Raw genomic sequence first — 17,973 nt, forward strand, 5'->3', positions numbered from 1 at the left:
TTTTTAGATCTGAATGAAACTCAGAGTTTTTTAAGTATAATATTAGGTATAAAATAATATATGACTGTTTTAATATTTACGTTTTATTACTATAAAAATGATAATAACTATGTCCAGTATATTGTAATATTATACCATCTACGAAGAACAATATTGTTATGAATCGAAGTACTTGTGAACTGAGTGGTACCAATTTCGAACAAATCGTTGGCTGTGCATAACGTGTCTTATCTCTCGTTAGCTGGTTTACTGTATAGCTTGCTGTAATGACTTAATATGTTATACGCTGTTACTTGAAATTATAATTATATTTGTATTTTTTACTGACATAATTTGTTCTACGATGTATTGAATATTTTACTTGCATATTTTTGTATACACAAAGCTATGTTATATTAAATATATATTTATGTATAACCTCATAATAATCTCATTGTATAATATAAATTATACAATGAGATTTTAGAATACACTTATTTTCAATGAAGTGTTTACAATAATATAACTATTTACATACCCCGAACTCCCACGTATTTAAAATCGATATAATAACATATCTTGCAACAATCTGAATCAAGACAGATATAAATCGATTTGTGTACCTGTAATACCTCAAAAGAACACGGTGCGTCGAATCAATTGATGGACTTAATCGAGTTGCCTTTTCTATTCACTGTTAAAATAAAACTATGATTACTAATGTTTTGCAATTTATCGAAGAAATAAATAATTTTCTATTTTGCTTATAAAACATTTTAATACATAAATTATGAATTGAGTGTAAAACCATTAACTCACGCAGTATGCTCATATATATGTTAGTAATGTTTGAGCATCCTTTAACTTAATGAAAGCAGTCAGTTTACCTTATCCAAGTATTGCAGCGTCAAAATGTTCGAAGTTTGTTGAAGTTATCTCTAAAGTTCAGCAATCTACCTCGTAGGTCGGGTGAATCTCTCTGCAAATGGCTGTATAAGTAGCCCCTACTAAGTAGCCAGTAATATTGTTATGAAAAGAGACTTTCCATATCGCGACTTACTGTAAGAACGATGATCATACTCATGAAAACTTTTAGTCATTTGCTTTATTTTATTTTTACTAAAACATCAAATTGGTGGAGTTTATGTTTTATAAGTACGTCACTACCTTCATTTTAATTCTGTAGCGGTGCCCGCGGCGAACAAACATTACAAGCAAATGCTACCAAACAGAAAGTTTAAAATGCAATCTTTGCGGAAACATGAGATTAATGGGGGAAACGTTAAATGGCAGTGAGATTGCCAAAAATTGCCTTATACTTTTGCTGGGATGGAAATAAAAACATTGGCCTGCTGAATTCATTTTAATAGCTCGGTGAAAATTATACGACGATAGTTTAGATCGCACTTGCCAGAGGGTAGCCGCATGCAAGTCATTATGCGGACGATCATTGAATTAATTAGGCGGACGCTTACAGAACGGAAGTGTTGTGGAGTCGGGTCGATCCGTCGCTAGCGACTCCACCTCACAATAGAATGCTCCAATTTGACTCCACAGCTATATTACAAAGAAATTCAATAAATACGATTTCATCCTTAAGAAATAAGTATCTAATAAATTCAATGCCATTTCAATTGTTATTTAATTAACATTTGATTAGAAAATCTATTTACTATCTGGTTAATTACAAGTAAAACTAACACTATAAACGCTAAAGATAAAACTTGGACAGAAGTGTAGAGTAAAATAGTGGATTGATTGTCGTGATCTAACCGAGTTTGCATGTTAAAGTGTAGATAAGGGTTGTTACATTCTCTGAAACACGGCTAGGCAGGGTCGGCGTTGGCGGTCTTGGCGAGTTAGGCGGGTAACGAGGTAGGCGGGTGGAGGGAGTAAAGCAATGTCATACTGACTTCATTTAATATTTATGTTTAACATTTTGAGCAGCCTTTCTTACATAATATTCTTTAAATGGACGAACCTTTGTTTGTTTTTTCATATAGATATTTATGTTTATCTTAAATTTTAAGAATGATTTTCCAGAAGTAATACTGAAAACAGAAAAAACTTATATATTGAATACGTTTATGTGCTGTTAATAATTTTTGTGTCTAGATGTTGTTAATGTTATAAACTGGACCTTAGGCCAGTATGACGATAATATCGGGCGTCCGATAACAGAATGTTCGAACCCGAGCTCAGCAGATACCAAGCGTATTTGCTTATTGCTCTCAGCATGATGACTCCTTTAATGATGTCAGAAATTTTTGCCATCTGTCCATGTTAATTCAACTAGTTCTGATAACTTTGTCCGCTTCTTTAATACATTTTCTTTTACTAACAGACTGGATAGGATTATTCAATGAATATCTGATTTATTGAATCGTGCTGTAGCTTTATTCATGAGCAAGATAGTCAGTAAGTATATATATATATTTACAAGTTTTTTTCTTGTAGAGGTGAGAATGGTAGCCTTTGTAATAACGTTTGAAAATAGATTTTCCAATTATTCTGTGAATCTGCATATTAGTCTAGAAATGCTATGACTACAGTCTAACCCGGATTTGGGTAAAGTGGTGAGAAATCCTCTAAGTGTCTCCAAATAAATTTTAGACTTGTGTTGGGAAATAGAATATTGTAAAATTTTCTTTTTGTTATTGTTTTATGACGTTTTTGTTTTTATTTTCGCATATACAAATATTTTGTATTATTTTACACATAATCCATAAAAACAAAAAAATACAGCGAAAATACTGAAAAACTGTTCAAATCAGGAAAATTTAAAAAAATCCTTTGGTTTGGTTCTGCAGAACTTTGTTTTCTGGCTATTACTCTTCATAACTTTATATACGATTTATATTTTATTGTATTTTTAATAACCAAACGAAATTTGTATATTCAAAATTAAGAAAACATTAAGAAAATAAAATTTAGCATTGACTAGTATATAGGTTAGAGACATCTATTCAAAGAGTGAGATAGCAAGAGTTTAACTTGCCAACTCTATTATTGTAATATTAGTACAAGATAACGTCATAATACAAGGGCATGGCAGTTATGAGTGACATATTGAAGTGTGGATCCTGGCCACGTTCCTGACGTTCGTCCATAACTCTAGTGGAAGACAAACATTGTTTCAGACATACGAGTATTTCACACCTGTTCATTGCAAATTGATTATCAAAACAAGGTGTACATATATTTTTTATTCAAGGTGACAAAAAATAAGTTATTTAACAATTCAAGCTTTTAAATATAATTAATTGTTCTTAATTTTACGACAGTTTTATTACTACGAATTATAGTAAGTGTCAATAACTATAACAGCTGCTTCTGAATTTACGATGTTATTTAATGATATCCTTGTACTTATAGAGAAGGATATGGATAATCTTCAAATTTATAAGTGAAACCTCTTTGTTATTTATTGCGCCCGTGACTGAAGTACAAGTAATTAGGAATTTCAAATAAATACGAAATTACAAAATTTAGAATTTTAATTAAACAAAAAAAATCAGTTAAAATCACTGGGAACGATTTACTTTTTCTAATAAGACATTCAAATATTAACATAATAAAAATTATTTGAACTAGTTAAAGTTTATTTGAGCTATATTCGGAGTAAGAAATAAAATATATACAATACATAATATTACGCCTTGTCCTTTGCTGTCACATAAGCTTGCATTTAATTTGGTTATAAATTCTTGTAGCAATTCATAAAATGAAAAAATACGAATATTAATGCTATCAGGATCGTTTTTATTTATAAAATGTTGATCATATTGAACAAAGTTTATGATACGTAAAGTCAATTTAAAAATGCATACGACTGTTCCATTAAACATGTATGTATGTGAATATATCGACGTTTTCTTAAAAGTAAAATTATTTATAAAATCTATGAGACAACATTGTGTCATAAGGATAATAATTTTAACTATACAAACGTATATCTATTATACAATATAATATATTATGCAAACATATATCTACACACATGTATATATATTTATATTGTATTAAATAATTGAAGTTCGTTTCTTCCTTTATATCTCTTTGTCTGTAAATTTAAATTATTATTTCGTTTATTCGTTCAATACTCGTTAATTTGGGGAATATTACATGAAGTTTGGACTTGAGCAAAATAGGAATGGTAACGAACTAGCAGTGCCATTTATGGTCAATGTTACGTGACTTTATACAAATTACATCTGATCTGTTATGACGTGTTTTATAGTAATGTTTTGAACAATACGAAATTGGAGACAAACAGCAGCTTTCATGTTATTGTGATGTTTATATACTATAATACAATTATTCCTGTTAAGGTTTAACTAGAACTAGTGAGTTGTATTAGCATGAAAGAGTAACAACCCTCTAGAGTTATATTCATCCATAAACACTTAATACATGGTAAGTATTAGTGTATTTATTTTTAAAGATATACTATCAAGCTTTACTATGTACATAAATATAAAATTGGATTTATATGATATCGCAAATTTTTGCTTAAATCATTAACAAATAATATCACTGAAAACTATCGTCCAATATTGATCACGGTGTATTGATCAAGACCAAAGTGGCCTACATTTTGCATACACGTTACTATAATTAAGCGCTTTAAGTATGAAGTAAATACTAAAATCCGTCTTTGCTTTATTATTTACTTATACTCTTATTTTAATGGACATATGAAAACAGTTTCGTTTTATTCCCACGTGTACTACTAATATTATGGATTAAATAACTAAGAATTTTATTTACGAGTGGCAACTTATAGTGTCATCTTACGTTTCAGTTGAATTTTCATGTTTACTTATAATAAAAAGAAATGAGCACAAACAAACAGGTCAATGTAAAAGAAAAAAAATTATTTGATTAAAGACTATATTACACGTTTACTGAAATAAAAATAATGATTGTTATACAAGTAGGAGGTTATTGTTTTTTTTTTTGAAATACCAAATAAAAGCCACATGATATATCTACAATAATCACAATTTTAAATCTTGTTTATGTATGTTGTACGCAAAAGATTGCGTTTTTAATACATAAAGATTTTTGTGCTAGAAATCAACTACAAGATATCATCCATTAGAGGGAATTATTTTAATACTGACTCAAGATTTAAATGCTTAAATAAAGTAGCAACTAGCATCAATTTCACAGAAGAATATATATATATATATATGTATATGAAATCAAAGTGTTACTGACATAGTTAAATAAAAACACTAAACGACTTTTGGTGTATTTATAATGGTAAGGTACTGTCTACATCTAGGACTTTTAATTGCGGATAAATAACACAATTCGAAGGGAAAGTAATATAACCGTTTCAGGAAAAACATGAATTTTCATTGTGGAATCACTTCTAAATAATTAATATGTTTATTAGCTTCTTTTAAAAAAAATATATTAACGTACAAAATTTTATTGTACAAAGAAAACAAATGATAAAAATTCCTAGCAGCAACAGACAATGGAAAATGTGCATTTATGATATTTTCTTAAGCCAGCTTAGGATTTTCATTCCTTGTCTGGAAGGTTTAAACACTAATTAAACTGACTGTGCTTGCGCTTGCCTATACTAGAGGCTTTAATCTATTGAATATCTTACAAGCATTTGAGTTCATTTGTTTTATTATAAGGTAGTGCTATATATTGAGATCAAATTGAGCTACAATTTAGAGCTAGAATTTGTATATAAAGAGTATGTGTGAGGTCAAAATTTTGTTAATGTTTTAAATAGTAATATGAAAATATAGAATCATAAATTATATTTTAATATGAAATACAAATAAAAGTTAACATCTCTTTTCATATAATTTTTAAAAGAACTTATAACATCGTTATATTTTCACAGAACACTTTTCATTTATCACATAAAAGGTTTTAGCGAAACGTTTGCTTTCATTAGTCTATTATACGTGGGTGCGGGAGTCATTCAATTATGGTTTTATTTTCTTGCCGCGGAAAGGAAAGGAATGACAAAACGTCTTGCGTAATAAATGGACTACCTTCGTAATAAAAAAAATCAAAGCCCCAATGAGCCGTATCATTAGAACTAAAAAGAAAGGTTGATAAATGACAGACGCCCATATAACTTGCCTCATCTCGAGCGTGCACCAGTTTCATAACCAGGGGAAGACTTCCGCGTCGCTATGAATTACTAGCGAACTCATTAACCCATATAAGCCAGCGTACTTAGATCACTACGATATTAACAATTAAATGAAGTAAGCGAGCTAGGCATCGCCAATTTCAGAAGCATTATTAAGGTAGCGAAATTGTTTATGTATTAAAATTTGTTGCACGAAATGTGAAATTTATTCTGATAAGGGACACGGAGAGCTCTACGGAATGACAAGAGGGATTATGAGATTATTAATTATCTAATTAATATGTAATTATAATTAATTTATACAATTCACATAACATAATTCATATAACATGTTCAAACGAGGGAATGGGGGATTTTAGAATACATAATATGATCACTTTTAAATATTTTTTTATTTATTTGTCAAGTAAAAATAAAAATTATTGTTACCTGTTGCAGTAATATATCAACGATAAATAAATTGCTTTCATGTAATAATTAAGCACTATTGGTGACACAAGTTCGTACAAATGAAATGTGTGGAATCGTTAAATTTTAAATTATGTTTACAAGAAATGAAAGTCGCACAGATGAGTAAAAATAGTGCATTCATAACAACTATTGTGAATGGAAAACAAGGGCTATAATTTGCTTATTTTACAGAGGTAGAGTAAATTGTAGTTAAGCCTTTAAGTTTACCGCTTTTGTATAGAAGGCAGAAGTATCGTAATTAGTCCACATACTCCGTAGAGGTCGTAAACTACACGCGTTTCCAATACTTAGGGTGATTTTACTTGAAATAAACAATTTTAATTTGTTTGTTTACTTTTACTGCTTCAATGCCATTTTAATTTATTAATAAGAATAATAATGAATAGGAATTTCTTTGAAATATTTCCAAGACCACCGGTTTGAATTGGGAATAATACTGAAATGGTTAATTTTTTTAAGAACTTAGTTGTATGTTATTGAGTTGTTAATTTTTGTTATTGTAGTTAAAAAAACGTCTGTAAGTACCCTTAAGTTTAATGCTGATGTTCCTAGAGGGTATCCACGCGAACATAACACCATTCGACAAATACGGGTCTAAATTATTCAATTAATTTCCCCCACTCCACACAAGTAAGAAATAAGATACATTCGAGTACCTGTTTCGTTCTTGTTGTAGGTTGTCAGCGATTTTAATAATTTACATGGCATCAACCAATTAAGAGATACCAGTACGACCTCGGTTCCTCCGTTGATTGAGTTGTTTATTAAATTACATTTAAAAATTGTTTTGCAGAGAAATAAGATTATTATATGAAATTTAGGTATAAAGCACTTGAGAATGTATATTTTTAATACCTTATACATTACCTATATCGTTTTGTATAGTAAAAAACAAAGAAAATGTTGGCAATACAAATCTCTGCTTCAAACCCAGGCTACCCACGTTTCGTTTTGTTGTAGTGAAATGAATAGCCATTTATTTCCCTGTACGTTGTTCAAAGACTTCAACGATAAATCATTTTGAAATTCGTAAAGGAAATCATTAAGTCTCATTATTTTAACGTTTGATTATATTTTGATGCATAATAACATTGCCTGATATAATTTTAGAAATAATTATTGCTTGCACAATTACGTATATAAATTCAGAAGACTTGGTTACTACTGTTATTGAAATAGGTAGAGGAAAGTTATAATCTTCACTCTACACGAAATGTCGATAAATAGAAAAATGTTTTTAATAAAAGCGCTACGTCCGCATATTGCATACGAAAGTATAAATTCGCTAATACGCCTGAACTTACGCGATAAAGTCTAAAATCGCGCAAGTTATTTTACTCTCTGAATAATTCTTCGGATTTTTGACAGCGCAATCGAAGTTTGCCGGTAGGCTTTGCCGTGCTTTAATTAAGAGCTGCTGCAGAACTCCACTTCGATATTAGAGTATTGCTATAGGGGACAGTTACTTTATGTTACACTGGCACTTTGTACGCCTCCGATTTTGGAATACAATCTGAGATATTCTATTTTAAAGGGAACTTATAAAGTTATATACCTATGGTCATTATTGTTCATTTTTTTGTGAGATATATATTAAAAAAATCGATTAATATCGTACTTTATATCTGATAATTTCTGAATATAAAATAACATTCCCATGGATTTTTAATTAAGTTAAAATTCTAGTGTTTAAGGGATTTTCAGCTTGTATTTATAGTGAACGGAAATTTTCGCAAAGGAGGTTTCCATAGAGAACCTTGTAGTTTTGGATTTCATTTGATAAGCGACAGTTTCAGAACCTAATCTTCCTCTTCTTTAATGCCTTAGTCCTTTCGAGTTTTTCCTTTCCTTCGTCAATCCTTGAATAGTTATAACAAATTTGGTCCATCACCAACATGTCCGCGAGCGATGACATTGTCTTTTTTGTTAAAAAATATTTAAGGCACTTCTATCTGATTTAATTTAATATAATCTTTTAATCTACTTTAAAAACTTAAAAGTTGTATAAAAAGGGTTAAATAAGTTGCCACAAGCTGAAAACATGCCAGTTTTGTTTTATATACCTACATATATTACATACGGCTGGAGGTACACTGGGAGGTATACGAGGAAAATTTAATAACGGGAAACCAGTAATAACGCCGCTAAAAAGCCTCCAGCAAAAGGTAGTTAATTTAATATTTATCATCTCAGACCACGCTAATTATACTGAAACCTAACCTTAAAAGCAAACTTTTTCTTTTAGCGATTGTATTATTAAAATATTTTTTAAAGGCACTTTATAAAAAGGATTTCCAATTTCAAGTGATGTCATGTTTTTGGTTAGTCTGTCAATTTAAACATAATGATTTTATGTCTAAATTAAGAAATAAGCTACAATATCGGTAAATTAACTAGTTAAGCTAATTTGCGAAAACAAAACAAAAAGGCATGACGATATACTCAAATTCGATAATTTAATATGGCTTGTTTGAATTATCGCAATTACCGTTTGATGTTCGTTTAATGTAAATGATCTGATAGAATTGCTTTAAAATTGGTTTGATTATACGAATCCAACATAATCGGGACGCCTGAGTTTACAGAACCATTTACAAAAAGGGAGCGATTACTGTAATTCTGTGAAATCGCAACGCGTACAATCAGCTAAAAAGGAATGAAGTTTTTATCGCCTGTCCAAGTCCCGTGTCCGTGCAAATTCTAACGAGCTCATTAGAAATTCAAATGGGACCAACCGCTCCCTGTAATCAATAATATTACATGTACGTGTTTCCTGAAGTCATGGCTTCAAGACCGCCGATTGCATTGTACTGAAGTGAGTGTGAGAGAACTAGCAATTTTATTAAAATATTTCGAGTATACTTCACAAGTAAAAAATGAAATGAACAAAAATTGAAATTATGTTATTTTGCAATAAAGAAAAGATGTTATTAACTGTTTGTTACTAATTATGTTGCCTAATACAATCGTGGACTTTAAATTAGACTTAGATATATCTGTATAATTTATATGTATAACAATGGAATTCTATACTTATAAATTACTTCCAAGAGAGTTTTCGTAGTTTTGGAAACTCTGACTCTACTATCTACACAGCTTATTCATCGTCTGTTATCAATAAACATTTTCAAGTTTATATTTTGTACAGTATATATATTTTTAAACTCAATACGGTTGTTAAGTCGGATCCATTAATATAAAAACTATAGTATATATGTAGATGAAGCATATATCCTAATGAGCTTTAGTAAGGGAAGCAAAAAAATACAAATAGCTAATAATATATAGTTTGATCTAAAATACAAATAATTTTCTATATAAATATTTTAGACCCTACCGATTTTTTTCTTAGGTAATAAAAAATGGATTTAAAGTCATAAAAACAGATGCGTGTTCTAATACTCTACAAGGTAAACTTACTTTACAAAATGAGTTTTATATTTGGAAGTGGTCCAAAAAGTGCCCGTTCTCGAGCAATAACTTTACTTCACGGACACGTTTTCAATTATAAACATCTACTTTTCTTTATTGGATTTTGAGATAACTTCTTTATATCTGTCACGTTGCTTGTGAGGCGTAATTTTTATTTGCTTCCTGGAGTTTCGATAGTATTTACAATATTATTATATTTTCAATTGATATATTTTACGGATATGATAGCTTTTTTGTGTGCATTGATCATGATTTAATATATTCATCATTTCACCCTTTTTCTAATTATTTCACAAAGGGTTATCTTTAAACCCTCTACTAATATATGGGAGTACTATAGTTTAGTTTGTATCTTTAAAATAACGTTCAATAGGAACGTAATATTGTTATAATCAAGTTTTTAATTATTTTCATTGTTTTAACTGTCTGTATTTATGTTTATCTGTATTTATTTTGTGGTATTTATATGTGTACATATAAATATTTTCATAAATTTAGATCGAGAGTTAAATTTAAAGTCCTTTCCCATTTACCGTTCGACGGAAGAAGGAATAATCGAAATAATTATATTCATAACAAATTGGCTATGAAAACATTAAGTACAGACAATGCATTCATAAACAAAAACAGAATTTTAAATCATAAAATTTATATTTATGAAAGCAAGTTAATCCCTTAACCTGCATAATTACTTGATTTGCGTAGCGACCACATCGCTAATGATGTTTTATCAACCAATGAATTATTAATTTAGTTGCGTTGGCGCTTCGGTAAAGTAGCTCAATATTAATTCCATATCTATGGAACTATTATTGGAATGCTAGTAATGAAATGTCAAGTTATTGACATGAAACTTCAATTCATTTCAAGTTGCCTAAGTAACGGGAGTTCCAAATATGATTTTGTAGTTTATACAAAACGGTATTTGCGACAGTATATAAATGGAACGTTTTTAATCAATTCCTAAATTAGACAATGCAAAAAAAGCATTCTGTATATTCTATATCTATAGTACAGTCTTGGTGGGAATTTAATTAACTTAGTTTTGTGTATTAATAACAAAAATTAACAAAATGAAAATTTATTAATGAAGCTACTATTCCCCTTATGCAGTGCACGAACCTCGGTATGTAATATTTAATCTTGGGACTGTTAGTATGTTTGAGTCAATTTCTGTTTCTGTTTCCTAATCCATTATCCATCACTGTTGTAATATGTAAGAGGTTATTAGACGTACTCGACTGAGAGTCACCACTAGGAGAATGTTAATGCGGTGTTTAAGTGTTACTGATTTCCAATTAGTGAAGCAGCAATTAATATTGGTGAAGCGTAACGAGCCCACAACACAGTTAACTGTATCTGCTATCTCCAGATCCCGGACTCCACTTTTATAGTACAAGTAATTATTAAGTATTATTCATTCCAACCATATCGCTCTCGATTCGTATACTGACTGGAAGAAAATTGCACTAACTAATGATGGTATCGTTTCTTGAATACAAATTTAAGTCTTTCAGCAGTGGCCGGGTAGTTGGCCTATTACTGCCGTGTTATACTCGGTAAATTGAAACGGTTTTATGATTTATAGTGGGACTTCACGAACTAGTATTACGGTCAGCTTCCTGTATGGACGTGACGTGAAATTAAAAGCCTCACACTATATTATAATAGGTAATGTTACGTAAATATTTAATCCCAGGGTTACGTAAATAGCGTATTCGCTGACAAAGTAAAATAAAGGCTGGAAAACATTTTGAAATTATCATTTTCATATTTTGTATTAGTTTAATATCAAAATTTGATATAAATATAAGCTTTATAGTGAATGCGATTATTTTATCTCAATAATGCCTTCTTATTCTCACGTCCGGATTAGTCGATATATATAATATTACGTGTGCATTTATTTACATAAAAAAGACGATGTACTATAAACAAAACACGCTTTATATAAAACCGTTAATAATGCAATTATTTATTTTAACCAAATTAAGTCAACTGAAACTTTTTTTTTAACTGAAAGTTTACAAACAAAAAATTGTTACGCACGAAAGTACAGCGTCCGCAGTAGCGTTTATTTAATTAGGAAGTAAAAGAGGGCAAATTTATATTTAACCGGGTTAAGCTGAGGGTCATTAGTTTTGTTATTAGCCTGTTTGCCTTTTTCTACCAATTTATTTCTCTAAGCTGGATCAAGTAGACTTAATAATAAAAGATACTATTAGTTATGATTAGTTTCTTACTTAAGATTTTATCATTTGATATCGGATTTTGTTTATTAGAACTAAAGATTTTTCCTTTTCTGTAATTATTTACTTAAGAAACATACACACTGTACTTTCATATGTTTTTCTTACATTTGAAGTAAGTTGTGCTTAATAATTATTTGACCTCTGAAATAATCTGTTAGAATTACTTAATAATAATTACCATTGATCTGTAATTAAGTAAGATCGCTTGAATGACTTTCAACTGTTAACTCAAAAGGTTTACCAATTAGAGGTAAATTGGCGAAAATTATCTAATTCACAAGAAAGAAACTTACATGTATGACATGTAATTTACAAATAAAATCAGTTTTATTTATTATTTCACTTAAGAACAAACTTGATTATTTCATATCAATTTCATTAGCAGCTTTATTGTTTCAAAAGTTGTACAGCATCTCGTTATATTTGATTTGATTGATTGACCTTTTTATTTTAATAAACAACAAAAATTAACCATCTTTATTAGAAAGCAAAATCAATATTGACATATTAGTAAGAAAAAAATCTGTATATTACGGGTTGTATTACGTCTATAAAAATCAAACAACGTGTTTTTGTGATCCAAAGGTAATATTTCTATTACCATGTTAACTCAGCACGGTCTGTATGTCTAATTCCACTTTCACTACATTCAATCGTCGCAGAATACGTTATTTTTCATTTAAAAAATTTCTCTCTTTTTTGTAAACCGACATGAAAAGCATTTTTTACTACGCGCGTGTAATAAATTGCGCAAATTGATAGTGTTCTGGAACAAAATAGCTCTATTTTTCTGCAGCGCGATGAATCTTTTCGGCATTTTAGCGCGATAGTGAATAATTGGTACATATGTTGAAGTAAATCTGTACAGTTCAAATACTGATAGCAGCATTAATGGTCACTGCTTTTTTATCGCAGAAGTATCTACTAGTATGTATATAATAAAAATGAATAATAAAAATATAATATGAAATGTTATGTACAAAATGTTCAATTTAAATATATAACAAAGCTGAGCTTATTTTTAGCCAATCTCAATGTTCTTGTGGACTCTTATAAAGTAAACAGATGCACTGTGATGTTTTCTCTCTTCAAATTGACTTTAACATTCTATTTTCCATCTTCTATACATTTTACTTAGAAATGGAAAATATTTACTAAGCTTTGTAGTATTGTGTTTAATAATGATATTTATTGTCTTTCTATGACAACTTTTATATATGTTCATAGTATCATATACAGTTAGTATATTTTATAAAGTTACTTATACTTAGTCCTTATGGAAAATTTTAAGTTGTTATTCAGTGTTAGTTGTTATTAAAATACTTAAAAATATTGTTATTATTTTATTAACATCTTCCAAGATATGACAAAGAAACCAATAAGAAAAAATCAAATGCTGAGAATTTTGGTTTACACAATGTAATTTATTTTTATCATATCGTTTAACGTAACGTATGTATCCAGAAGCTATTGATACTGCGACACGCTTACTTAGCAGCCGTACCTTATTGCAATGCTCCTACAAGTGTCTAGGGAAACTGTGAGCTGTTATTACACGAAAATTTATGGGCTGAATTGTTCCTAGTAAGTTTCCAGTTTACCGTAAACAACAATGTAGAACTTGGCCCATGTTTAGGCAGTACAGAGCTAATGCTTCTCGGAAAATAGAAAGAAATCTTCAGTGAAATATTTGTGTCATGAAACTTTATTCTGCAATTTGGATCTCACTGAAATCAAATTCGAAAATATGTTTTGGCCGAAAACCAAATTTATTTTATCTTTTTCTCTATTTTGAAATGACGGAAAAGTCTTCTGTAAGTATGGCTGTACGTGTGCGCGTATGAAAGATTTCATCAAAATACTATACTATATGTTTCTTTAAATTATAATCTGATCCAAACCCAAGTGATTCAGGTACATGAACACCTTACTTTTGGCCTATCTATCTTTCTGACCATTTTCTTTCACAATATTTATTTTAATATAATGGAGTGTTAATTTAGGTTCCGAATTGAATCCATCTTCAAGATACCCAAAACTCGTAAAAAGCTACATTCATTATATTTATAAAACTTATGATAAATTTTGTTTCATGTACTTGCTCTTTAGGCTTCATTTAGTTATTAGGCGATGGTTGCCCAAAACACGTACATAAATAGAAGATTCTAAATTACTTCCTAACTTTTGATTGACCGTTACAATCGAAATGCCAATTTGGTATGCAAAGTATTACTATTTGTGTTGTTACGTTTTTGATATAAGTTGTAATATAATAATTAGGTGTTATTGGAAATGAAAACAGTAAAATAATGCAACTTAGAAAAGAAGTAATGAGTGTTGAAACGCTTCTAATAAAAATAATTTCTAGTATTACATTACTTAAGTATATTTATTTCAAAGTTAAGCTAATATCTAAAATCAGGAATGTTTTAGCTTAAATATACAAAGAGATTTTGTCTTTACTTTCATCTATTAGAACTTTTCTATTTGTCAATTTTGTTTTTTGTTTGAATTAAGAATACAAAAATTTTTATAAATATAGCTTTTCATAACTATATAGATCAGTAGATTTTCAAAAATACTCAATTTTAAATAAACCTTAAGGGACTATTTCATCTGTTTTATTAGCAATTTATAATTAACAAACACTTTGTATATTACAGTTAGATATGATTGTATCTATGTGTAATACATCTTCGTAATTCCTCTATGTATAAATTACTTGGTAATGCTAAATCACGGGATAATTCTAGTACGGGATTATTGAATTCCATAACATATATATAACATATTTATGATAAAACGCTTTTTACATTACCAAATACATTAATAACGTAACATTATTTAACCCATTACCACCATAGCAATCAGCGACTTGAGTTTAGTGATCACGCCATTTAACAATTAGCTATTCAAATTTTTCAAAGAATATTCACGCGATGGTGTATTATGATGTCCCTTGTCATTTTAATTTTGTCTTCTACAAAATTAAAAAAGAAAGTTTTGATAATAATAATTAATAATTATCAGATTGGAATCATGAATTAAGATTTTGTCCTCATATTATTTAACTGGGACGATGGTGAATTGCACCGAATCTCCGTAGAACCTTCCTAGATCATTAATGACATGCCGTGGTCGAAAACGCCCCTTCTGTAGGTTATTAATTGGAAGAGAACAAAAGCAAATGAATCGATAGAGGTGATCCTGTGAGGGAGGGTCGACGTTATCCATTCAGTGAGACGTCTATTCGAAAGAGTAATGTATTTAAGATAGGTGAATTGGAAGGATCAATTTACTAGGAATTTCACGTGGGCCCTCGACAGTTCCTCGTAAATAGAAAAGGGTCGCAGATTGACGTTTTTGATCAGGTCGTTATTATTGCATGATAAAGTCGAGTGCTGTTGTCACTATTCAGCTTCTATCGACCGTGCCGAATTGATAAAGGATCCGCATAAACTCGCCTATGAATTTACATATTTGTTTGCTTTCCAACCCTTGTCCAAGTGAAATATGGTACGTTAACTCTAAACAAAATGAAATCACGTCTGATATTACAACTGATATTTCTATATTCATAAAAGATGTTACAATACTGTTGACAGTTAAGCTGGAAGTCACGGTCGCTTGGAACACTTGAAAATGTATTCATCAAATTGAAATATACGATGTTGGGAACCATCCAGAATAAAATGATTACAATTTTTGTTGTCATCACATTGTTCGTGCAGTGCGGCAGTTAGGTAGTTTTATCTCACACAATTTCAATTTTTCATCTGCAGCTGTCAGCTCGGCGGCGGCAGATAAGCAACGTTCGCGTTCGCGTCGCGTCCCAGCAGAAAAGTTTGTTCTCCGCCAGTTTGTTCGCTCCACTTCCTTTTATAAACTTTTTCTATGAGCCACCACCCACGCGATATCAATAATTCTTAATATTTTCCCTTCGTCTCAACTTCCAATCGATAGAAGCCGTACCATTAAATGTCATCTTTTGTAAAGTAAATATCGTAGCTCTAAAGGCATTGCATCTATATATAATATATATTTGTTTATGTGTTTTTTATTAACCAAACGGTAAAAAGAGTTAAAAGCAATATAATACATATCATAATCGATATGGCATGATTCCTTTCTATTAAATAATAAATTTTAGTTAATGTCATATCGTTTGCCTTATTTTATTAATCCGACAAATTTAATAAGAGTTAAAGAAAGTTGACTTTATGAACTATTAAAAGTTTCCCTTTAAGAGATCGATTAAAGATCGAAGATTTTATAAATAAAAACATAATTATTTTAATGTCAGACATTTAGCGTAAGTTTCTGTTAACAAATATTTGACTTGCTAGTTGATAGCCATCAATTTCATTGAAACCGTTATCCTTATTATCGGATCCTCGTTTGTGTATTTAGTGCTATTTTACAGACAGTTAATTAAAGCTATACGTTCTTAGTTTAACTTGGTCGAACTTTATACCGATAACAACATTAATGAAAACTCGCTTGGATTTGGGCAAGTGGCGGTGACAGAGGAGGCGGCAGGGCGGGCGGGGTTCCTCGTACTGCTACTTGCCAGTCCGCGCCGCGCTTCGGCGACGTTACGTCGACATTCGCTACCCTTAGGTATAGCTCGCGTACCACATGTCATTAGTTATTCGAATCTCGACTTACCTTACATGTATTTCGTAATCACTATGGAACATATCCCCGTGAGAATATGAAAAAGTGTTCAGTGATTTTTATGTATGTGGGTGAATGTTTGTATAACAAGCTACCGGTTTCGTTTGTAAGGATGCATAAGATCGTTGTCCATCAGTTACTTTCGATGATAGGCATGACCCAGATAGTATTAGTTATACGTCTCGGCAATTATTATTATGATGCCATCAAAGTTTATTGTATTTGAGTAACAATGGGAAAATTGGTTTGTTACCTTATTTATGTTTCGAGGTGAACGTAAATTTACGAAATAACTTCAACCAAAGTTGTTGTCTAAAATTGTTTTCTCTTAAAGCCAGTATTAATTGTCCCTTAATCAACATTAATTTGTTATTTCCACAGTCGTTTTACTAATGAACAATATCAGACTACATTCTAACAAATAATTATTCTTAGTAAAAGTGTTCTTGATAACTTGCAATGTTTAAATTATAAAACTATAAATAAATAATATTAGTTTGCTAAACACCACGTTATAGGCATAATGTTGCATGCTATTACTAAGCCGCACGCAGGCTTTAACGGTCATATTAAATACTGATAAAACCTGAGTAAGAAAAGTAGAGCAAATATATAGTATCAAACGCTAAACTTAAATCTTACTAAGTATTTGATATTTAAATTGCTAGACTTAACCTTTGGATTTGTTTCATTTTTAAGGTTTAGTATCATTCCATTTCAAGCATTTAGGAAATAAATAGTAGAAATGTTAGAAAAGTAGAAATGAACTCAGGCTACTTAATTAAAAATATTTCCATATAACATTACTATTTTTGTCCGATTGAGTAACAAGGGCGCACATACACATACTTTTACATTTATAATAAAATTACATTGTAGGGTAGGAGTTATAACAAATATAAGTAAATAAGATTAAATCTTAATAACATTTATATTTTCATTATATTATGAAAGTAGGAACTCTTGAATCATATACAGCTCATATTATATGTTTCTATGTTAATGGAGTGGCTTTAATATAACAGAATATAG

At 30.0% G+C, this 17,973-nt stretch overlaps 1 protein-coding gene across 4 annotated transcripts in view; it reads left to right on the forward strand.

Annotated features, from left to right (window-relative positions):
• LOC116777489 (agrin-like) overlaps positions 1 to 17,973 on the forward strand; it is a 126,358-nt gene that overhangs the window by 70,249 nt on the left and 38,136 nt on the right. Inside the window, exon 1 of one of the 4 annotated variants that reach the window (XM_032671077.2) lies at positions 16,858 to 17,004. The exons of the other annotated variants lie outside the window; for them this stretch is intronic. The gene's annotated coding sequence lies outside the window, so the exon portion shown is untranslated. Of the gene's footprint in view, positions 1 to 16,857; positions 17,005 to 17,973 lie in introns of those variants that run through there. 4 annotated transcript variants of the gene reach the window in all.

This window comes from Danaus plexippus, chromosome 6 (genome assembly GCF_018135715.1).
Source record: "Danaus plexippus chromosome 6, MEX_DaPlex, whole genome shotgun sequence".
Lineage (NCBI taxonomy): Eukaryota > Metazoa > Arthropoda > Insecta > Lepidoptera > Nymphalidae > Danaus > Danaus plexippus.